Here is a 26,179-nt window from a genome sequence, read left to right on the forward strand (position 1 = left end):
GTGCATTTGGAACTCTATAGATGTTATAACCCCAACATGGAATCAGAGCACAGTTGTAGATGATACTGTTATGTAAAACATCAGTGACCAAATCATAAGGATATGACGAAAGACTTTCATATCTTCATAAGAAATATTTTTTTAATATTAGGTGCATTTAGGAACAATAACCTTGTTGGATGTATGGACTCAAAGTAAGGTCCAACAAACCAATTAATCGTTTACTGTATCAACAACTTTCAGAATGGTAAGCTGTATTTCGGAAACTTAACCTTTGAAAGCTTGCTTTCCATCTACTAAGATTGTTTCAAGTGAAGGCGGCGAGCTGGCAGAAACAATAGCACGCCGGCGAAATGCTTAGCGGTATCTCGTCTGCCATTATGTTCTGAGTTCAAATTCTGCCAAGGTCAACTTTGCCTTTCATCCTTTCGGGGTCGATATATTAAGTACCAGTTACACACCGGGGTCGATGTAATCGACTTAATCCCTTTGTCTGTCCTTGTTTGTCCCCTCTATGTTTATCCTCTTGTGGGCAATAAAGAAATAAGATTGTTTCAAGTGAGGCTTTTAAAAGTTTGTTCCATTTATTAATACCCAAGTGTATTAAGCTCCTATTCAATGAATCTATTTTGGAATGAGATATCTTTTATCATATCATTTATCTTTTTGTTGGGTTCAATCTTTCGACTGCAGCCATGCTGGGACACTATTGAATGGTTTAGTTGGTCAAATCAACCCCAGTCATCATCATCATCATCATCATCATCATCGTTTAACGTCCGTTTTCCATGCTAGGATGGGTTGGATGGTTTGACCGGGGTCTAGGAAGCCAGGAGGCTGCACCAGGCTCCAGTCTGATCTGGCGGTGTTTCTACAGCTGAATACACTTCCTAATGCCAACCACTCCGTGAGTGTATTGGGTGCTTTTACATGCCACCAGCACGAGGGCCAACAAGGCGGAGCCACGTTAGGATGGTGCTTTTTATGTGCCACTGGCACGGGTATCATAATTACAATTTCCATTTGATTTTTATTTTGATGTTGATGTACTTGACTCAATAGGTCTCCTTAAGCACAGCAGGTCACCCTACAATTCAAGGTAAGCACAACAGGCCGTTCTGCAAGCCATGAACTCACTTCATTTGTCGGGTCTTTTCAATCACAACATTTAATGTTTCCCATGTTCACATTGGTTGGATGGCTTCACTGGAACTGGCAAGGTCAGGGCCCACACTAGGTTCCATAGTCTGTTTTTGCTTGGTTTCTATGGCAGGATGCCCTTCCTCATGCCACTCACTCCACAGAGTGTACCTTGTGCTTTTTACATGTTACATGGCACCAATACTTATTTTTAAGTCTGGTACTTACTCTATTGCACCCCCCCCCCCTTTGCCAAACCACTAAGTTAGAGGGACATAAACAACTCAACAACAGTTGTCAATCAGTGGAGGTACAAACACAATTTCTACCTATCAGATTCACTCACAAGGCATCGGTCAGCCCAAGGTTATAGTAGAAGACACTTTCCTTGGGTACCACACTGTAGGATGTACCCCAAGACCAACCATGTGGCTGCAAAGTTAGCTTCTTAACCACTTGGCTCTGCCTGATGTATATGTGAAAACATTAGGCTTTGTACAATGATATTATTTTTTGCTGTAGTAGCTGCATATCTCTGGCTTCTGATCGGTTGCCACCTGCATGGTTTTTGTAGAAAACTGTTGCTTCACAACTTGTGATGTAAGCTAATCGTAAAGAAATTTGTTTTCGGCAGCCTCTTCTCAGTCAACTGCAGTGATATGGAGTTTATTTTGAACTGAATTGAGCTGGTCAAGTATACCATGTGATACAATTCGTCCAGAGTATACAGACGTATTACAAGACACTTTGGACTTGTGTGTTGATGTCTTTTCCTTCTGTATCCAGCTTGTTTCTTACAAAATAATAAAATCAAAAGAAATAATACTGTACATGTTTGTTCTAATAACTTCAGTAACTATAAAACAACACAAATCTTTCTCCTTCTTTCTCTCTCTCTCACACACACACACACACACACAATTCCTGTTATGTAATTGGACTGTGTAGTATGTTATGGTATATGATTTTTTTGAGGATGTTGAATGTTACATGGGTGTATTAGGTATATAGCTTCCAATGTTCTGTTACTACTTATGACGGTGAGGGACTCTCTATGTTGTTGCTCAACCTGCTGGAAATAACAGCTATATCTCCTTTAAATCAGTTTTCTACCATCTTAAAAAAAAAGGAAGGAAACTCATGAATAACAAAAATGGAATGATCTCAACTAGAGCAGCATTATAGATGGGGATGATTTGAGATTAAACAACAATTTCTATGGGTATTACCAATAGTAATCTCTCCAGATAGGAGTTGCAAACTATCAAACCATACATCAGTTAGAAACCAGGGAAAAAACTTCCAGGGATACCATTGCAAGTAGAACATATAACTAAACAGAAGCTAATGCACATAATGTAGTGAAAATATTGTTTCTTAATTAAAACTAGCACTATGACCTGGCAACGCCGGGTCATAGTGCTAGTGCATGCATATACAGCTGCGTGCGTGCACACATACATGCAAGTACTGTCCAAATCTCTGACCAATCATATACAGCTACCTGGCATTCAATTGGTGTATCAAGTTTTGGGCATTTTGATTGGGTTTTGGATAGAAAATTCACAAAAAAGTCACTTCTATTGATTTTTTAATGGCTTTGCAGGGTGACTGGGGAAATGCAAAGATGTGCACGACCACCCTTGGACGATTTTGAATGCCCATAGAAGTGCGAGCCCTCTAACTGAAAAATTGTGGATTTGTATAAAGGACACACACAGACAGACATTTTGCCATTTATATATATAGAGATTACACCAGCAACACCAAAACTAATAGTATTATAAATTCCACCATGATATGATATATGTGTATGCACGGGTATGTGGTTTCAAAACTCACTTCACAATTATGTAGTTCTAGGGTCATACCTCTGTGCAACACCTTGGGCAAATAAATATGTGTATGTGTGTTTGTTCTGAGTTGTAGGCTATAGTTTTTTTACCAAGATAGCTGAAATTTAACATAGGGGTACCATCTTATTTTTTTTTAATACGCTTTGTTATCCTTTTTCTGAGAAAAACTAACATTGCTTACGGCAAAAGCACTGCAAGCAGTTACTGAATAGAAAATAACGTCATTTACATAATTAAGAAAATTAGCAATGGGTGGAGTTTCGGGTCATGCTTTTAGTTAAAGTCAGCTTAACTTGATGCTGTTATTAATTAATAAAATATTTTCAAAAAGAGGAAGAAAACAAAAACCCAAGTTTTCCTAGAAAAAATATGTTAGGGTTAAATTTTATTTCAGGTTCTTTTATTCTTTTACTTGTTTCAGTCATTTGACTGTGGCCATGCTGGAGCACCACCTTTAGTTGAACAAATCAACCCCAGGACTTATTCTTTGTAAACCTTGTACTTATTCTATCAGTCTCTTTTGCTGAACTGCTAAGTTACAGGGACATAAGTGCACCAACATCGATTGTCAAGCAATGGTGGGGGACAAACAGTGACACATAAATACATACATACATACAAAAATAATATATAAATATATGCATATATACATACATATATGTACATAACTACATCTATTTGTATATATACATGCATATATGGGTACAGGACCTCAAAACAACGGTGAACACAATGAGAAACGAAAACATAAAAGCAAAAACATAAAAACAAACTGTTGTACTCTTTCACCACAACCTTCTCTCACTCTCTCTTCCTGCGATGGACTGGTGTCCTGCCCAGCTGGGGGGAACCCATACGCCACAGAAACCGGGCAACCGGGCTTATGAGCCTGGCTAGGCTTGAAAAGGGCAACAAAATATATATATATATATCTCAGGGAGATTCAGCATGACACAGAATATGACAAAGCTGGCCCCTTGAAATACAGGTACTACTCATTTTTGCCAGCTGAGTGGACTGGAGCAACGTGAAATAAAGCGTCTTGCTCAAGGATACAATGTGTCACCAAGAATTGAACTCACAATCTTATGATAGAGCCAAATTCCCTAACCACTAAGCATCACGCCTTCACCATATATACATGCACACACACACACACATATATATATATATATATATATATATATACATGCACACAAACGTATATATATCAGCTGAAATTGTGAGGATAACCTGGTGCTTCACTGATGATAGAAAACTTTGAATGACCCGTCCTTGTTTTCCTTGTATCGCCTATCTGGATGTTTTGTTATCCCTTTTTGTATCACCTAGCTGTCCGGATGTTTTGTGTTCTTGTCCCATTTTGTATTTTATATATATATATATATATACTTTATTTAAAGCAGCAGAAAATTCAACAAAACCTGTTACTCTGAGTTTCCCGTTGCCGTTCGTCGGACAGTTTCTAGCAAAAACTGTCCAACGAACGGCAACGGGAAACTCAGAGTAACAGGTTTTGTTGAATTTTCTGCTGCTTTAAATAAAGCATATTACTCTACCACTGGTATTTGAGTACTCTTTTTTCCACCTTGTTTCACATTTACGTGTTTACTCCGGTGTGTGTATATATATATATATATATATATATATATATATACACACACACACGTGTATATATATATCTTCATCACCATTCAATATCTGCCTTCCATGTTGCCATGAGCTGGACAGTTTGACATCATTCAGTGCACTGGGGGATTACATCAAGCTCCAATGTCTGCTTCATCTGTTATGTCCTTCCAACAACAATCTCGCTTAGGCCTCTTTTATCTTATCTACTCACAAAGCTATAATGGAAGACATTGCCTAAAGTGTCTTCTACAGTGGTACCAAACTTTTAACCAAAACGACTGCTCTACCATATTGTTATGCTTCCACCTATACATCTCTTTGCTTTGTATATTTATACACTTTTTGGTTCATTTTTAAGAAGCTTGACTTCAAATACCTTCTGGTTTATACAACAGTTTTGAATGATCTGACCAGATGAAAGTTATTAGCATCATTTTTACAGTAATTTACCCAAATCAATGAAGCCATCTAATTTGTATACATTTAGTTTAGGTTTTACTGGCCAATACATTTTCTGTAGGTGCAGGTGTAGCTGAACATGGAACTATGTGGTTGCTTCCAAACCAGAGGGTTCTGGTTTCAGTCCCACTGCATAGCATCTTGAACAAATATCTTCTACTATAGCCTGAGGCCAACCAAAGCCACATGCGTGGATTTTGTAGATGAATGTGCATGTGTATCTTTGTGTTTGTCCCCAACTTCCACTTGGCAATCGGTGTTGGTCTGTTTATGTCCTCATTATGTCCGATTATGTAAAAGAAACTTATAGAACAAGTACAAGGTTTAAAAAAAAAATTCAGGGGTCAACTCATTCAACTAAAACTCTTCAGGACAGGGCCCCAGCATGGCTGCAGTCAAATGACTGAAATAAGTAAAAGATATAAGATCAATTAACCCAGGTAAGAATATCTGTGTATGTGCATGCATGCATGTGTGTGTGTGTGTGTGTGTATTTGTTGGTATATTTGCAATGAATTACTCTTTTACTTATTTCAGTTATTTGACTGTGGCCATGCTGGAGCACCGCCTTCAGTGAGCAAATTCACCCCAGGACTTATTCTTTGTAAGCCTAGTACTTATTCTATCAGTCTCTCTTGCCGAACCGCTAAGTGACGGGGATGTAAACATACCACCATCGGTTGTCAAGTGATGTTAGGGTAAGGGGGACAAACACAGACACACAAACATACACACACACACACATATATACATATATATGACAGGCTTCTTTCAGTTTCCGTCTTCCAAATCCACTCACAAGGCTTTGGTCATCTGGAGGCTATAGTACAAGACACTTGAACTTTCCAAGGTGCCAAGCAGTGGGACTGAACCTGGAATCGTGTAGTTCGTAAACAAGCTACTTACCACACAGCCACTCCTAAACTTTTTTTTTAAATCATCCAAACAACAACCATCCAACCTTTATTAAAATGTGCTTTTTGAGCAACATCCCCTTGTGATATTTGTTCTGCAATCCCTTTTACTGTTGCATTCAGAGAAGCGAGGGACCAGTGATGATTGTTCACCAAATGCAATGTAGAAGAAAAATATATCATAATACCACCACCACCACCACTTATGCTTCTTTTACTACCACAATCACTACTACTACTACTACTACTACTACTACTACTTCTACAACTACTACTACTACTACTGCTGCTGCTGCTAGCAATAACAACACAATCACAGCCACCCTTACTTTTGCCTATGTTTCAAGTTTTGAATTATTTTCCCATAAAATTGTTCAAAGGCAAACAGAAAATAAATATATACATGTATATGTTTGTGTGTTGTGTGTGTGTGTGTGTGTGTGTAAATGGGATGGGGTCTTGGGTGGGGACGTAGTCAGCTGGGGGTGGCTGGTAAAGTTATGCTATAGCACTCACCATGACAACTTGTAGCAAATTTAACTGATGAAGAAAACATCATTTCTGTCAAGACAAAAGATCTGGGAAGATCTTTGGTTAACTCCTCCTCCTCCTCCTCCTACTCCTCCTCTCTCATAATGACATTGAGTGAGTGTGTGGAGGAGGAAGAGCAGAAAGGGAGCAAGTGCATTTCAGTGTTTTTTTTTTTCCTTTGGTGGTGGTGGTCGTGGTGGTAGGTTGGGGTGGCTAAGAACAAGCCATCTCCTTGAGTAAAGGCCCATACATATTAAAGCAACACCCTGCAACCTTTGACATGCCATTGAGCATAGTATTTTCTTGCAGCCACCACCATTACTACTACTACTACTACTATCACCACCACCACCACTGTTACTATTATTACTACCATTAGGACCCTAATATCTGCTTGACTGAACATGACTTCATGCTAGCCTTAACTAAATCTACTTGCTGCTCTCCAAAGGTGGGTGTATCTCCCCACCTCCTCTCTCTGTCCCTTATTCTGCTTATTTCTCTCTCTATGGTTCATCCCAACCTAGATTAACCAAAAAGGGGCCCTATCCAAGTTGCTAGAAACATCACAACTTACAGGCCTGAAAAAAATACAAAATAAATAAATAAATGAAAGCACACACTGGCTATTTTAGTCTTAGGTATATTATGCCTAAATAGAGGGAAAGATGATCATGGTAAATTGTTATTGATCATCAGCAGCAGCAGCAGCAACAACAGTGGAGGCGCAATGGCCCAGTGGTTCGCTTCAACTTTCTCTCACTCTTTCTTCCTGTTTCTTGTCCCCGACTTCCCACGCAACCGCTGAGCCTGGATGCACATTCATCCATCCGTCGATGCTCTCGGTGTCAGGGGTTGACCTGCGTTCTCTTTTGCGGGTCTTACGAATAGCAAAGGACCACGTTTCGGACTTCTCCCACTACAGAGGCGCGATCTTGCGAGCTCTGGGACGAAGACCGCTTAGCTCAAGAAACAAACAAATAAACAGCAACAACAACATTTAATGTCCATTTTCCATACTGGCATTGGTTGGATGGTTTGACATGAACTGGCAAGGCCAGGGGGCTGCACCAGGTCCCATAATCCCTGTTGGCTTGGTTTTTATGGTTGGGTGCCCCTCTTAATGCCAACGACTCCACTGGGTGCTTTTTATGCGAAACCAGCGCCCACACCAATGCATTTTGAGAACTAAGTGTCAAACAACAACCACAACAAACATCACCCCTCGGCCTTTATTGAAATGCGCACCATACTTTGTCGTCTCCTGCCTCACATTATGTCTACGTTCTATCTTATAATTTGAACTGTATTGGAATCTCTGACCAGCTAGAAATAGTTGTCAATCCCCTCCAACACATTGCTATCTTAAAAATAGAAAGAACACATTGGGTAATATATTAATAGGTATAGAAATAGATGGGATGTGGAGGCACATGGCCTAGTGGTTAGAGCAGCAGACTCGCAGTCGAGGGATCGCGGGTTTGAATCTCAGACCAGGCGATGTGTGTGTTTATGAGTGAAACACCTAAGTTCCATGCAGCTCCGGCAGAAGGTAATGGCGAACTTCTGCTGACTCTTTCACCTCAACTTTCTCTCACTCTTTCCTCCTGCATCTTGCAGCTCACCTGCAATGGACTGGCATCCCGTCCAGGTGGGGAACCTATTCACCAAGGAAATTGGGAAACCGGCCCTATGAGCCAGGCATGGCTCATGAAGGAACAAACAACAAATAGATGGGAAGCTCATAGTTGGAATGTCTTTAATCATAAGTCTTCCTTAATCAATGTTGACTTGGGACTGAACAACATCAATCATCTCTCAGCATCCACTCTCCCATGTTTGCATGGATCAGACAATTTTTGTCTAAGCATATTTCCTACACAAGAAGCCCTTCCAGTCACTGACACTCTCTTGTTTCCTAGCAAAGTTTTTTTTTTTTTTTTTTAACCCTTTCATTACCAACCTGGCTGAAACCAGCTCTGGCTCTGAGTACAAAAGTCTTGTTTTCATAAGTTTTGAATTAAAATCTTCCACCAAACCTTAGTCACAATTTATGTTCCTAACACTAGCTTAATGATAACTAAGTTCTATTACTAAATTCTTTGTTATATTTAAAGTAATTGAAAGAAACACAGAGCATCTCAAAATAAATACAGTAACGAAAGGGTTAATGGGAGACTTGAAACAAACAACCTCACTTGTATAAAACCAGAATGCTCGTTTGCAATCATTTTTGAATTCTAAAAGCTTTTATATAATTATTTTATATAATTTTATATAATTATTATTAATCTAAACAAGTGGAGGAAGAGAAGAAATGAAGTTGAAAATGCACAGAGAATATATTTGAAGTACTTAGAGTTTAATTACGTGACAGACTTCCGCACAGTTTTTAATCTATCAAATTTACTCAGAAAGTATTAATTAGTTAGCCCAGTGTTATAGTAGGAGGCACTTGCTCATGTGTAGGTGCAGGCATTATTGCATTGTCAAAAGTTTGCTTCTCAACCACATAGTTCCAGGCTGTATCCCACCGGGTGCTTGAGTCTCATTGCATGGTAGAGCTGACCAATGACTTGTTAGTGTAAGTACTCATGTTGATTCGTTTGTCTTTAATTCTTCAAGGCGATGCTCCAGCATGGCTTTGATCTACTGAGTAAAAGATAAGTTATGTGTGTGTGTGTGTGCATACTGTCATAATATTAGGTCTTCTATGCAAAAAGCCTTTTTTCAATTATTTCCATTTTGCTACTTTGTTCCTCATGGAGCCAAAGACAAATGACCAGGACCTTTGGCAATATGCTGTGCTTGAGCAGAAGACCCATGAAGCCAAGTGAAATCATAGCTGTGGCAGATACTGGTCTCACACAGCTGGCACCCATGCTAGTGGAACGTAAAAGCACCCATTACACTTTTGGAGTGGTTGACATTAGGAAGGGCATCCAGCCTTAGAAATCATGCCAAATCAGGTGCAGCCCCTCAGCTTGCCATTCCTGATCAAGCCATTCAATCTATGCCAGCATGGACAAAGGACATTAAATGATGATGATGATGATGGTGGTGGTAGTGGTGGTGATGAGGATGATGATGATGATCCAGTAATTATTCTTGCTCAGATTCTTTCATCATTTAAAAAAAAAATTGTTCTAACAATTACTTCATTTATGGAAAAACTATTTTATAATTTAACGTAAGGTGTACTAGCCATCTGAATGTGGCTAGCCACTGGGGGTGGGGTGTTACTGATGCTTTTAGCCCCAGGCGATCAACATCACCAGATGGACTTTAGACACAATCTCAGTGCCCTTGTGTCACTGATTTAGAAAAACTGTCTGAAAGCAATAGGCTAGCCACATTCAGATGGCTAGTACACCTTACGTTGTCGAGCGGTTACTGTTTATATCTCGTTCAGAGATTTATTATTGCTTATTTTATAATTCTTAGTAAGCCTTTTCCATTTTGAAGTTGATTGAATATATTAATAATTAACAGTTCTAACATCAACTTCTTTTACATTTGTTACTTTACTATTGAATTTTGAAAATAGTTAGCAAAACATTAAAAATTATTTTAATGTAGGTGTTAGTTTCTAGCAAGATCTACTTCACTATTGATGAAAGTGAAGCAGAAGTTAAGTGAAAGGAAAATTAAAGAAATGAAATAGAAATGATGGAATCAGGATTCTGTAAACATTGTGTGCACACATGTGGGCATGACTGTGTGGCAAGAAGCTTGCTTTCCAACCACATGGTTCCAGGTTCAGTCCTACTCTGTGGTATCTTGGGCAAGTGTCTGCTACTATAGCCTTGGGCCAATCAAAGCCTTCTGAGTGAATAAGGTGATGGAAATGGAAAGAAGCCCATTATATACACTGACCCACACAAGAAATGTGATACATGTGTGACTGTGAAATATGTTTCGATAAATCTGATAAAGTCAATTTGTTGGATGCACTTTGACCGCAGTCTCTGTGTCGTTGACATGTGCTCTGGTAGTGGGTGGATCCAGCACATCAAGATTGTAGGGCATGGCATGTTTAATACCATATATGCCCTCCCTGGGTGTTCAAAATGGCCATACACAATCAGTACATGGAGTGCATGAGGCAGTTCACAAAAGCCATTGGCACCTGTGCCCACACCCCGGGAAAAGCTGCCTCCAGTTCCACACAAGTTGTCTGCCTTGGGACCACCTGGTTCAGGCATCTCTGGATTTCATCCCATAGGTGTTCAATTGGGTTCAAATTCAGGCTGAGAGCTCGCCACAGCATGGTTCTGATGTTGTGCAGATGCAAGAAGTCCATGATGACCCTGGCTGTGTGGGAGGGAGCATTGTCCTGCTGGTAACGCATGAAGAAGGGCATGGCGTGAGGTCTTATGATCTGGTCTGTGTAGCACTGTGCTATGATGCCATTTCCTCTGCCTGTACAAACATTTTGGAACACATGGGCCCAATTCTCTGATTCAGGCCTACAAGCTCCCCAATCCATGATGCTTGGCCACCCCCGTGTCTCTCTCCATGACGCATGCGTCTCTGTAGCAATTACCCCTCCTAAGCACCTTTACTCTGTCATCCGATGAGGAAATGCGGTACTGGCTCTTGTGAGAGAAGACTATTGTTGATGCCACCAAAGTTGATGTTGTGTAGCCCACTGTAGTCATGGCAGGCGGTGGGGACAGGCCCTCAAGCAGGATGACAGCAATGCAGGTTGTTGGCAGCCAGTTGACATCATACCATGTTGTGGCTGATGGGTGACTGTCCAGTGCCATTGGTCTCGCAAGCTGTCACGCTGGCTGGTCTGAAGTGATCATGGAGGTATTGCAGGTGGATGAAGTGGTGCTGCCTGAGTGTGGTCACCCTCTGGCAGGCACAGTCTGCAGTGCTGTTGGTGTCGTTTATCGCTGTTGCAAGCGATAGATGGTGCTGACATGGACACTGTAAACTTTCGCAACAACCAAGGCATGCGGCCCTGCTTGCAATCAGCTTGTTTTCTCTGCACTGCTGACAATTGGGTCATACCTGATGCATCCAAATTACGAATGCCAGGAGCGCAGTTCAAGTTGATTTTTATACCCATAACCTCCACATGATGCACATGCATTTCACTTTTCATGACAATTGTTTGCAACTGCCACCCACGGCAGTCAGTGCAGCTGTGTTTTGGAATATTTACATATCCCATCCCCTGAAATAAATTTTCAGAATTTACCATAGGTGCAGGAGTGGCTGTGTGGTAAGTAGCTTGCTTACCAACCACATGGTTCTGGGTTTAGTCCCACTGTGTGGCACCTTGGGCAAGTGTCTTCTACTATAGCCTCGGGCCAACCAAAGCCTTGTGAGTGGATTTGGTAGGCAGAAACTGAAAGAAACCCATCGTATATATCTATTTGTATATATACACACATATATATATATACACACACACACATATATATATATATGTATGTATGTATGTATGTATGTGTGTGTGTTTATGTTTGTTTATTCGTGTTTGTCCCCCCAACACCGCTTGACAACTGATGCTGGTGTGTTTACATCTCCGCAACTTAGTGGTTCGGCAAAAGAGACTGATAGAACAAGTAGTAGGCTTACAAAGAATAAGTCCTGGGGTCGATTTGCTCGACTAAAGGCAGTGCTCCAGCATGGCAGCAGTCAAATGACTGAAACAAGCAAAAGAGTAAAGAGAGTTAGAAAATGACATTTGAAAAAGTCACATTTCTTTTGCGGTTCAGTGTATATCATGATCATTTAGTGTCTATTATCCATGCTGGCATGCTGGCAAGCTGGAAGGCTGCATCAGGCCCCAGTCTGATTCGGCATGGTTTCTATGGCTGAATGCCCTTCCTAATGCCACCTATATGAGTGCCATGAAGGCTGTATTTTCCACTGGATGTGCAACATCAGTGTGCCTGTAAGACAAAGTGCAAATGTATTGAGAGCAAAGTTGGGCATAAGAAGAATAAAATGCAGCATGCAAGAGGGAAGACAGCGGAATTAAGAAATGTCGATCATGGAAAGTGGAGGGTACCCACAAAAGAGGGAGACCCAGGAAGACATGGAATGAAGTGGTAAGGACCAATCTCAGGGTATTGAAAATGGCAATGAATCAAGGTGTCTGATGATATGAAGTTCTTAAGACTCACCCACATAAGCAAAACTGAGTTCTAGGAGTGCTGTGTGTTCCACCCACATGTAACAAGAAAACTTTTCATGTACCCTACCCCAACAAACCAAACTACATCTCTTCTCTTTCTTGCACTATGCTTCTCACTCACTCCCCAAATCTATCCTCACAGCCCTGTTCCCTCCTGTATTATTACTATCTAGTATCCCCCCCTCACCCTCTATATACCCAGGTTTTCCCCATTTGCTACATTCTCCTTCCCCAAACTCTGCTCGTGCTTCTTTAGTAATGCCCTATCACTTTTATTATGACCTCCATACCTCAAAGGTATGCGGCGAGCTGGCAGAAACATTGGCACACCGGGCGAAATGCTTAGCAGTATTTCGTCTGCCGCTACGTTCTGAGTTCAAATTCTGCCGAGGTCGACTTTGCCTTTCATCCTTTCGGGGTCGATTAAATAAGTACCAGTTACGCACTGGGGTCGATATAATCGACTTAATCCGTTTGTCTGTCCTTGTTTGTCCTCTCTATGTTTAGCCCCTTGTAGGTAGTAAAGAAATAGGTATGCCCTGACATTTGCCACCATCTCTCTCCCTCTCTTCTTAACCTGACCATCCCATTTATATTCTGGTCCCTGTCCCTTGTGAGTGTGCCTGGCATTTTACCACCTTCTCTCACCTGCTCTCTCTCTCTCTCTCTCTTGTACTCCTGCTGTCTCGCACTCTCTCTCTCCCCTTCTGCTCTTCCCTCAGGTTGGGTAACCATGTATTTCCTTTACAGCAGTACACCTGTTTCTGTCCTCATTTCTTTCTCTCTCTCTCTCTCTCTCTCTCTCTCTCGTAACCTTGTACCTCTCCTACACCAAGATACCTGTTTCTATCTCTCTGTCTCATTCTAACTTTTCATCATCTGACACAAGATCCCCTCCTCCAATGCCCCCTACCCTCTCAAAAGATCTTTGTCTTGCAAGTTACTTGGTGACCCTGCCAGTGTTGGTGCCACTTAAAAAGCATCCAATTCACACTGTAAAGTGGTTGGCATTTGGAAGGGCATCCAGCTGTAAAAACCATGCTAAAATGACTTCATATGTGCTTGTGCCATGTAAAAAAGCACTCAGCCCACTCTGCTGGGTGGTTGGTGTTAGGAAGGGCATCAAGCCATAGAAACCCTGCCAAAACAAACACAGAAATCTGGTGCAGTCTTCTGCCTAGCCAGATAGATGATATCTATCTATATATATATATATAAACTGTAAATTTAGAGTGAATACTTGATAAGTGTAAGCACCTGTATATGCCAGATAGTGGCACAGGTGAGAGTATATATCAAATATAAATTAAAAACAGAACACCGCGATATCCTTTGTGTTCTGTTTTTATTTATATTTGACATATATATATATATATATATATATATATATATATCAAACCACTAAATGACGGGGGCATAAACACACCAGCATCGGTTGTCAAGCAATGTTGTGGGGACAAACACAGACACACAAACATATACACACACACACATGTACATATATCTAAACATATATATATATACGATGGGCTTCTTTCAGTTTCCGTCTACCAAATCCATTCACAAGGTTTTGGTCGGCCTGAGGCTATAGTAGAAGACACTTGCGCAAGGTGCCACGCGGTGGGACTGAACCCGGAACCATGTGGTTGGTAAGCAAGCTACTTACCACACAGCCACTCCTATGCATATTAATAAAAAATAAATGAATAAAAATAATAAATATATAAACCGTTAATCATAATGATGTATTAGTTATTATGATATGTCATTTGATGGTTGATGTGGGAGAATATATGCTTCTTACGCGTAATATGAACAATAAGAAACGTAGCAGAAAGAAAATTTACTGGGAATGTTATGTTATCCTATATTATTTAATTATAATAATTAATTGCAACAGAGATGATGAAAACTACAGCAGGTTATGTTAGCTAGGTGTGAAAGTGAAACACTGATGTTGTTTATTGCAATAAATATTATATTTTTTAAGTGACACTTCTGTCATGTATCTAAATTGTGCAGAAAATAGTGAAATAGACAAGAGTAATGTAAAAATGTTAATAATAGCTCTAAATATAGAAATGTGAGAATGCTGAAACAATATACTCTAACCATTTGTGAGACAGCAAATATCATGTTGTTGTTAAAATTCTTTGTGAACATCTAAATCTTTTAGATGAGTTATTGCTAAAGTCATTTAAAATTTTACAGACTGTTAATATCATTTTTCATGTTTCTGTCTTCTGCAAAACATTTTGATTGTGTTGTTTTTGTTGTTATTTAGTTCCAGGTCATCAGTAATCCAAGAGATGTGTCATAAAGTGTTCCACCATGGTTCTTCTTCCAGACACTTTTTTTAATAACTTAGTCAGTCGGAAGGAAGGGCAGTGCCCATCACCCCTTTTTATGGCCTCCATGACAGGGGAGGGGAAGGGAAAGTTATCCCTAGACTGGAGGCTTGGTACAGATGCTTACCACCAGGTAATGGTATTAAACCAGGTCAAGGTGGCGAGCTGGCAGAATCATTAGCACGCAGGGCAAAATGCTTAGCAGTATTCCGTCTGCCGCTACATTCTGAGTTCAAATTCCACCGAGGTCGACTTTCATCCTTTCGGGGTCGATTAAATAAGTACCAGTTACGCACTGGAGTCGATATAATCGACTTAATCCATTTGTCGGACAGTTTGACAGGAATTGGCAAGCCAAAAGACTGCACCAAGCCTCACTGTCTTTTTTTAGCACGGTTTGTATGTCTGGATACCCTTCCTAATGCCAGTTCCCATATTCTACTCATATCTGCACTAGGTCTGCTTAGGAGGTTATTGTGTCCTAGCATATGTGCTGCTTCTTTTACTTTTCATATTTTCCAGTGGTGTTCTCTGTCTATTATTTTAACTTCATCCCACAGGGAAAGGTGGTCTCTGTTTTCCCATACTTGATCAGCTATACCCGATTTATCAATATCCCCTCATGTCACAGCTCTACAATGTTCCTCTACCCTTATTTTGAGGGGGCAGAATGTTTTGCCTTTGTATAACCTACCACAGCTGCATGGGATGGAGTACATACAGTCTACATCAGGACAGTATTCAAGAGTAATACAACACTTCACAAATTTCTCCTCTGAGTAAAACCACCAATAGAAGAGAATATGACCAAAGTGGAATGGGTGCCTTTTACGTGGCACCAGCGAGGTCGGTTTTAGCATGTGTTATAGTTTTATACAGGAGAAATTGTACTTTAAAAAATAATTTTTACTGTCTTAGTCAAAGAAAGATAGTGCACATGACATTGTTGAGAGTCTTCTTGAAATGGTGGAATGAAGGTTATTCTCAAATGAAGTGAGCCAGTGATTGGTCCATTGAAAACTGTAGATAAGGAAGCTGTTGTTCACAGAGTGTGATATAAAATGAAATAGGTTTTGCTTTAACCCTTTAGCATTCATATTAATTTGGCAAAAATATTCCTTATTTATTCACATTTAAAAAAATTTATCTGATATTATTTTGTAGCTTCAAGATAGGAAAGATGTAATTGCTTATTTTTAGAATGACATTGCAGGGTAGGTGTGAGATGCTGGTTCTGGCCAGTTTGAGCATAAAATGTGTAGAATATTCAGGCTGGATACAGCCGGTTTAAACACTAAAGGGTTAAATATCAACTTAATAAAGAAAAATAATTATTTCACTAAAATCTCTTCAAATTATTGTATATTTTTCAAAAATACATAGGCAGTGAATTATAGAAATGAAATGGTTAAGTGAATAATATATTTCTTTATTGCCCACAAGGGGCTAAACATAGAGGGGGCAAACAAGGACAGACGAATGGATTAAGTCGATTACATCGACCCCAGTGCCTAACTGGTACTTAATTTATCAACCCCAAAAGGATGAAAGGCAAAGTCGACCTCGGCGGAATTTGAACTCAGAACGTAACGGCAGACGAAATATGGCTACGCATTTCGCCTGCCAGCTAAGTCAAGACTAACAGAAATTTTGTAGTTACTTTTAGTAAATCAAGCAATTCTATTAGTATCACTTAATTGGCTTTCTCCCTACAATACTACAAGATTGTGCTGGTGATAAATCTTCATCTTATCAGATCTAATATCCCCAGGTAATTTCTGATCTTCCTTTTCCAAGAAACAAGTGAGTCATGACCTTACCATTTCAATTAATCAGGTGTTTCTAAGGCTTGTCTTAATACATCTCACAATTTACAATAGTTTTGTAGAAAAAAAGTTAGTGAATAGAAGAATAATAGTATAGTTATCTGAGATTAGTGCAACAGACCCCAATAAATCAAAGTGCATTGTGAGGATGAAACCAACCACTTTTGATTCAAAGACAGAGAGAAATAAAACCAGTATGGCCATTATCACACTAACAAAAATACATTTATTCATTTACTGTTGGGTGTCAAAGCTTTCCTAACTTCTAAACTGGAGTATTGTAATGACTGAGCGATGTCAGGGTGGTTAGAATTATTCATAGGTGCAGGCATGGCTGTGGGGTTAAAGAGGTTTGTTTCCCAGTCATGTGGTCGTCGGTTCAGTCCCACTGTGCAGCATCTTGGATAAGTATCTTCTACTATAATATTCAACCGACCAAAGCCTTGTGATTGGATTTGATGAACAGAAACTAAAAGAAGCCCATTGTGTATATGTGTGTGTGTGTATATATATATATAGTTAATCTAAACATGAAAACATAAAGAGAAAACACAACAACGCAAGGACGTGGAACAAATATAGTATTATTGGACGCTCAGGAAAGAAGGAGGGTTTAACGTTTCAAGCAGAGCTCTTCGTCAGAAACATAGGAAAAGGAAAGATCCAAAGAAGGGAAGACAAAGGAAAAAAATCGCCAACGGTTCACACGCGGTCACATTTTGAAACATATATATATATATACATACATATTGATAAATAAAGCTGCAGATTTGTGTGTGTTTGTGTCCCTTCTTTTGACATTACATGATTATTGCAAACAAACATAGAGAATTGAGTGTTAAATGATGATAATGACACACAAATATATATACAACAAACTTCCTTCTACCGAATTTTACTTGCAAGATTAACCCAAAACTTTGTTAAAAGATACTTGCCCAAAATACTGCACAAGGTAATTGAATTTAGAAATTCTTAACCACACAGGTATGCATATATATATATATATATATATATATGAAGGGAAGGTTCTTATGAACTAACTCTGAAATCGGGTCAGATATGGTAATAACGAGATTTTTTTAGAAATTTCTATCGGCTTTCTTCAAAACGCGTGCTTGTAGTGATAAATTACATGGTTATTGATGTTATGTCTATTTTCAGCATATTTTGGCATTAGAAATTTTTTCTTTTGCCCTTACTTATAAATTGTTTATATATATATATATATTATATATATATGTATATATATACATATTGTGTGTGTGTGTATTACTGTCTCCTTGCCTTGATAGTGTGTGATTGTTGTGACTCAAGTCCCTGTGGTTTGTACTTTCGGATTTAGCTAAGTCTGAAAACAGTGCAAAATTGACTCTTTGGTACATGGAAAGCGGACGTTAAACGATGATGATGATTACATGTAGCAAACTAGGCTTTACATAAATATTGTATATCTAGAATTATGCTGTCTTATGAATCCTTGACTTTTCAAGATAGTAAACAGTAATTTAAAGGAAATTTGGTTGCTCTTTATATATCAAGCAATTATGTAAGGGTCCCATTTGTTGTTGTTGGTGGTGGTGGTGGTGTTAAAAACTGGTCTGTTTCATAGTTAATCACTTTGAACAGGGATCATTCATAGTGATCACTCATCCCAAATTTTATAGCACAGGGTTTATATACCCCACAGTGGAAAATTAAAAACAAATAATAAAGTCCCTTTTTGTTTTTATACCTATTTCTTTACTACCCACAAGGGACTAAACACAGAGGGAACAAACAAGGACAGACAAAGGGATTAAGTCGATTACATCGACCCCAGTGCATAACTGGTACTTGATTTATCGACCCCGAAAGGATGAAAGGCAAAGTCGACCTCGGCAGAATTTGAACTCAGAACGTAACAGCAGATGAAATACGGCTACGCATTTCACCCGGCGTGCTAACGTTTCTGCCAGCTCGCTGCCTTTTGTTTTTATACCAACCTGCCTGAAACTTCCCCATGGTTCTATGATACAAAGTTTCTGTTTTAAAGTAATCTAAATTAGAACCTTCCATCAAAACTTCATTTTTAATTAGTGACATTTATTTTCCTAAATGCTTCATCATTTTCAAAAAAAAAACTGACACAAAGCAACAATTTTCAACAGAAATTTTGTAATGAAAGGGTTAAGTCTAAATATTGATTTTTTTATTGAGGTTAATTTATAAATCACTGAATGACTCAGGTTAGCCAGGTTTGTTTAAAACAGTGATTCTCGACTGGGGTCCATATTGCCCCTGAGTGTCCATATAAGATTTGGTGGGTGGGCACACAACAAAATAGTAAATTAGGAATCCACAATATCATTTTAAGGATCCCTAAAAACTTTTGTTTTAGTTGTAAAGTTAAGTTAAGTAATTTTTTGGCTCTGCAAGAAACAGCTAGGTTTCTTTCTCTAACATTTTACATAGTTCAACTTACACAAGTAAATATGTGATGGACGAAACAAATAGAAATTTTGAAAGAAGTTTCTATAAAAGTAGTTTTTAAGCATTGAATGGCTATGGTTGGGGTGGAGGGGGTCCACCACAATAAAATAGTAATCAAAGGGGTCCATAGATTAAAAAATCTTTGAGAACCCCTGGTTTAAAAATCAAGAAAATAGATAGTGTATTACAAAGCAAATGTTTAAGAAAATAAAATTACTCAATATCATCTGCATGAAAAAGTATAATAGTTTGTCAGAATCGTTGGCATGCCAAGCAAAATGTTTAGCAGTATTTCACCTGTCTTCGTTTTGAGTTCAAATTCTATGGAGGTTGACTTTGCCATTCATTCTTTTGGGGTTGATAAAATAAGTATCAATTGAACTTGGGGAAGGGTTGATGTAAGCAACCTTCTGAAATTGCTGGCCTTGTGTCAGAATTTGAAAACGATATATTTAATGCAGGGAGCATTCCATTACAGCTAAGGAAGCTTAATACAAACAGACATGCAAGGAAACACGCATACACATGACCCTACGCACATATATGTTGGGCTTCAATAGTTTCCTTCAACCAATTGTACTCAAAGCATTTGTCTGGATCTCATATTTGCCAAAAGAATCAAAGCAACATTTCTTAATGCTTGACATTATTTTTTTCTTCAATACTTCAGGTACAGGCATGGCTGTGTGGTTATGACATTTCTGTCACAACCCCACTGTGTGACATTCTGGGCAAGTGTCTTCTCTGTTGCCTTCAGCTGACGAATGCTTTACAAGTAGAATTGGCTCTTATCAGTGATTCTCTCTCCAATGCCCAGTCTCTTTTACAATCTCTCGAACAAGCCTCAAATTGTGTAGGTCTTTACCTCAGTGAGGCCAAGACTGAATATATAAACAAGTGCCTGTCCAACAGTGATTGCATCATCCATACTCTCAACAATGCGCCCTTAAATATGGTTTCTGATTATAAATATCTTGGGTCATACATATCATCATCTGGAAAAGACTTTCTAACTAGAAAGGGTATGGCCTGGTCAGCCTGTAATGACATGCATAAAATCTGGTCATCAAATCTAAGTAGAGATTTCAAACTTGAAATCTTCAAAGCCACAGTCGAACCAATTCTACTATATGGCTCAGAAACCTGGACGTTATCAAAGAAGCTTGAGAGGCGGTTTGATGGAACCTACACTCGCCTCCTTATGAGAGCTCAAAATCTCTCGTGGAAGCGCCATTCAACCAAAATGCAAATATATGGGAAACTACCACCTGTGTCATCTCTTGTGAAAGGTAGGAGAGTCCAGTTTGCTGGACATTGTTGTAGAGCTGAAAAAGAGGTAATTTCTACTCTTCTCCTCTGGAAGCCATCTACTTGCAATACCAGAGGGCGCAAACTCTCCTACCCTGATGTAATTTCCAAGGATACAGGCATCCAGCAACAGGACCTCCGTAATGCTATGATGGACCGTGAAGTCTGGCGTAGCATGGTAAATTCCATTGTCTCGACCATGGTCGAACAATGATGATGAGAATTGGTGAAAGCCTCTCGTAAATGTTTGTATGGTGTGGATGTATGGTAAGTTTGTTTCCCAGCTACGTGGTTCTGGGTTCAGTCCTATTGCTTGGTACCTTGGGCAAGCTTCAGGCTGACCAAAGCCTTGTAAGTGGATTTGGTAGCTAGAAACTGAAAGAAGCCTGTCGTAGGTATGTGTGTATCTGTGTTTGTCCCCCACCATCACTTGACAGCTGGTGTTGGCATGTTTACATCCCTGTAATTTAATGGTTAGGCAAAGGGCACCAATAGAATAAGTACGGGGCTTTAAAAAAATAAGTATAGGGCTCAATTCATTCGACTAAAAATTCTTCAAGGCAGTACCCCAGCATGGCCACAGTTTAATAACTGAAACAAGTAAAAGATGTGCACGCATGCTTGTATGTTGATTCCACAAGTCTTAACACATTTTGTGCTACAACCATGAATTTGTTTAGTTCTACAGTAAACAATCTTCACAGTAGCGGATTCAGTCCCACTGCATGGCACCTTGGGCAAGTGTCTTCTACTATAGCCTCGGGCCGACCAAAGCCTTGTGAGTGGATTTGGTAGATGGAAACTGAAAGAAGCCCGTCGTATATATATATATATATATATATATATATATATGTGTGTGTATGTATGTATATGTTTGTGTGTCTGTTTGTCCCTACCACCACTGCTTGACAACTGATGCTGGTGTGTTTACGTCCCCGTAACTTAGCGGTTCAGCAAGAGAGACGATAGAATAAGTACTAGGCTTACAAAGAATAAGTCCTGGGGGGTAGATTTGCTTGACTAAAGGCAGTGCTCCAGCATGGCTGCAGTCAAATGACTGAAACAAATAAAAGAAAATGGTGCAATGACCTCATCACTCAAAACAAGTGAGGATCAGCAGAATAAAAATTCTTCAACTGAATATCAAGAGATGGCAACTGGAAGGGCATTTGGCTGTAGATAAAAAAGAGTGCTGGTCTAACCCATTCCAGCATGGACAACATGGACTTTATAATGCTACTGTGGATGATGATGATGATGATGAGATTTTCTAGTTAGATTTTTGTTCTGTTTTAGCTATGTTAACACTGACTTAACTGTTGTTTATAGTAAGTTGATCTGTCTAGGTCAAAGAAGGCATAGAAGGTGATGGGGATAAAAGATAATAATATAGGTAGTAGGGGTGTAGCAGTAATAGTAGTAGACACCCTCCACCACTTGGAGGAAATATGGTGGTGATGGCAGTGGTGGTGGTGGTCATTGTTGAAAGAATTCTCTATCTCTTCACTACCACCATCACTTGCTCCTTTGAAGTAGGGGTAGGGTGTCAGTTTTGGAGAGGAGTTCCTATTAGAAAGAAATGGTGGGGTAAAGAGAAGAAAGTCATTTTGACTGTAGCCAACTCTGTGTGTGTGTGTGTGTGTGTGTTAAATGAGTGTGTTCTGGATCAGGGAAGATGCTTTGGTGAGAATGGGAAAGAAAAAAAAAAATTACTAAAAGCAAACAAGAAAAACTAAAAACAATGAACAAGGAGGAAAGTGGGGCTGACTCACCAGCATAAGTAATGAACCTCTGACACACATGAATGCATGCAATAATGAATTGCTTACACAGCTGTCCCCTTCTTCCTAAAACATTCATGGTTTGATTATATATATATATATATATATATATATATATATATATATATATATATATAACAACAACATATATCATCATCATATATCAGTGTGTGTATATATATATTTTAAAATTATAATGTATGTATATGCAATCATTCCACACCCTTTCAGATTCAAGGCTCTTGTTTATATATACATTCTTTGCTAGGTTTAAAGCACTTGTTGAAGGAAGCCAGCCAACAATAAAAACCCCTTGTGACTTGTTGCATAGCTCCTGTAGAGCCTTTTGATTCCCCCCCACAGAAGTCATTTCCTTTTGCCTACATTTGTGGTGTATTGGAGAATGGCATGAACGTTACCAAATCTCATTCCTTATCAAATTTCTCACTCCCTTATGAAAGAGATTGTTTCTTTATATACAATTATAGGCACAGAAGTGGCTGTGTGGTAAAGTAGCTTGCTTACCAACCACATGGCTCCGGTTTCAGTCCCACTGCGTGGCACCTTGGGCAAGTGTCTTCTACTACAGCCTCGGGCCAACCAAAGCCTTGTGAGTGGATTTGGTAGATGGAAACTAAAAGAAGCCCGTCATATATGTCTGTGTGTGTGTATATATATGTGTGTGTGTGTGTGTGTGTGTGTGTGTATATATATATATGTGTGTGTGTGTGTGTGTGTGTATATGTTTGTGTGTCTGTGTTTGTCCCCCCCAACATTGCTCGACAACCGATGCTGGTGTGTTTACGTCCCTGTAACTTAGCAGTTCAGTAAAAGGGACTGATAGAATAAGTCCTGGGGTCGATACATTTGATTAAAGGCAGTGCTCCAGCATGGCTGCAGTCAAAATGACTAAAACAAACGAAAGAATAAAAGAATATATATATATATATGTAGTAATTAACATATTTCATATGAATTAATTAACTCAATATAGAATGATATTTCTAGCTTTTTCCCTAAAGCAAATTTGAAATTATATCCTTTACAAAGAACTTTTGGGTCCAAAAGCAGAAAGACTAAGTTAGTATGGCATTCAACACAAAGTTGATGTTGATGTGTTTGGAACTATGTTCTTTCAATTAGTTTATATATTGCTAATAGTCTGAATAAATAATTATAGTTTGAGTGCAAGCTTGTGAGAAAATCATGTGTTACCCCTTTAGCATTCAGACTACTCTGTCAAATGTAATGCTTATTTATTCGCATTGTTTCGAATTAATCATGCATTATCTCATAGTTTTGAGATTTCAATGTTGTGGTTGTTAGTTTTTAGAATGACATTGTAGGGTAGGTGTGAAAGTTTGAACCTGGCCAGTTTGAACGTCAAACAGGTAGAATATTTGGGTCCGGTATAGCTGGTTTAAATGCTAAAAGGTTAAACTAAATAGTGGACATATTGATTTATTTTTTCCTTTAGTGGTTTCGGGCATTAGCCCGTGGTCATGCTGGGGCACCAACATCAACAGTTACATCAACCTCCAATGAATATCTTCACCCAGTACTTATATCTGTTTGTTTATTGACTGATTCTGTTGTGTCTCGCCTTATAATGTAACACACTCACCGGTAAAATTTCCACTTATTTCTTATTTTTATGTTCCTAAAACTTTGGCTGCGTCTTGCGACCTTAAGACTATTGAAAAGGTTGCAAGACAATGAAAATTCTAGGAAAATAAAAATAAGAAATAAGTGGAAATTTTACCGGTGAGTATGTTACATTATAAGGCACAAAAAGAAAATGACTTTCCCCAGACACAACAGAATATGCTTCAACACACAAACTCATATAAAGAATCTTGCAAACCAAATCCAAAAACGAAATATTATCTGATTGCTGCACAGTTAATTTGAACCTGGAATCACAAGGTGTGAGGTAAACACAACTATGTTTATACCTATAATATGAATTCTTTATAAGACTATATGTCTAGCTATGCTCTACAGCAATTTCTTACATCCATATGTTCTTTCTAGGGGTTATACTCTGCTCCAAGGTACTTGGGGCACGGTATAATCCTCTCTCTCTCTGTGTCTAGTGATGGGTCCTACCTAAAATGTTTGACCTTTCTTCACAGCAAACCACTTTATTCATGTTATGAACAGTTTGTACTCATTATTTGCTGAGAGCAGACCATCGCTCGTTTCTTTGAATCCTGCTGTTTACTTTATTATTTTAGAGTAAACCTAAATATACTGTCTTATATTCGCCTTTCATCCCCTTCTGGGGTCGGTAAAATAAAGCACCAGACAAGCTCTGAGGTCGATTTAATTGACTATACCCTTCCCTGAAAACATGTGGTCTTGTTATGAATTAATAAACAATAATTTCTTACTTAGGCATAAGGTGAGAAATATGTGGAAGGGAGGTCAATCAATTAACCCTTTTGAAATTACCCCAACTGAGACTGCTTTTGGTTCAGTGACTCAAACTTCCTGTTTCAAAATGATCTAATTTAAAAAGTCCTTCCAGCTTCATCTTTTTATTTTACTTGTTCACTCATTTGGTTACAGCTATGCTGGGGTACCACTTTTAAGTGTTTTAGTCAAACAAATTTTCCTCCTGTACTTATCTTTTAAAAGTCTGGTACACTTTTATTTAATTGGACTCTTTTGCCAGGTTGCTAACTTATAGGGATGTAAACAAACCAACAGCATTTGTCAAGCAGTGGTGGGAAATGAACACAATGCACACACAGACATCTTTCAGTTTCCATCTATCAAATCCTGTCAAAAGTCATTGATTTCCCTGGGGCTATATTAGAAAACACTTGCCCAAATGGGACTGAACTCAAATCTTCATGATTGGGAAGCAATTTTCTTAACCACACAACCATGCTTCAAACACCAGTTCAATAAGGACAAAGTTATTTTACTAAATTCTTCATTATTTTCAAAATTAATTAAAACAAAAGAAGTGTATTTCAACAGAAATATGGTTAATTAGAAGGATGAAAGACAAAGTTGACCATGCTGGGATTTGAACTATGAATGTTAAGAGCTGTAACCAGCCACTGCTTTATAATTTGACCTGATGTCTTGCAAACAACTTGCACATGCAAGTGCTACCAGTCAAAAACTCCGCATACCAGAAGCCAGCAAGTGTATGGGGTCATCAGGAGAGAATGCGCGCCATTTCGGGGCCTACCTCTCGATAGCATCAATGCGCATCGGCCCCCCTCACTGATATGAAGCCCCACTTGCTGGATCAACTGGTTATCAAATAAAGCTCAATATTCTTCTAGCCATCGCTCATCGTCTCTTTTTAACCAAATCCAGTGGTTAGCCTTCTCCACTGTAGTTTGGATATCGGTCATGGTGGTAGTGACTTTACGATGAGTTTAGGCCTAACGATAACAACAGTTATCTCACACTGTGTTCAACAATCTTTTGACTGTGTCAATCTTTTGAGTCCGAGCGGCATCCATGTTATCTTCATGAGGAACTGTTAACTCGAATAACTCTAAGGATTCTTCTGCTTTACCATATTTTTTATCTCTTATATTTTTACTTGTAATAGTCATAAGACTGGCCATGGTGGGGCAGCACCTTCAGGAATTTTAGTTGAATGAATCAACCCCAGTACTTTTATTAAAGCCTGGCATTTATTCTATCTTTTGGCAAACCACTAAGTTACAGGGACATAAATACACCAACAGCAGTTGTCAAGCAGTGGTTGGGGAACAAACACAGATATCACT

At 39.0% G+C, this 26,179-nt stretch overlaps 1 protein-coding gene and 1 long non-coding RNA gene across 5 annotated transcripts in view; one reads left to right on the top strand and one right to left on the bottom strand.

The window, feature by feature from the left end:
• LOC118766787 overlaps positions 1 to 12,501 on the top strand; it is a 21,942-nt gene extending 9,441 nt beyond the window's left edge. Inside the window, exon 3 of the long non-coding RNA XR_005002702.1 lies at positions 12,491 to 12,501. This is a non-coding gene — a long non-coding RNA (uncharacterized LOC118766787). The remainder of the gene's footprint in view (positions 1 to 12,490) is intronic.
• LOC115220746 (zinc finger protein GLI4-like) overlaps positions 1 to 26,179 on the bottom strand; it is a 467,588-nt gene that overhangs the window by 218,861 nt on the left and 222,548 nt on the right. The gene's annotated exons all lie outside the window — the stretch shown is intronic.

This window comes from Octopus sinensis, linkage group LG17 (assembly GCF_006345805.1).
Source record: "Octopus sinensis linkage group LG17, ASM634580v1, whole genome shotgun sequence".
NCBI lineage: Eukaryota > Metazoa > Mollusca > Cephalopoda > Octopoda > Octopodidae > Octopus > Octopus sinensis.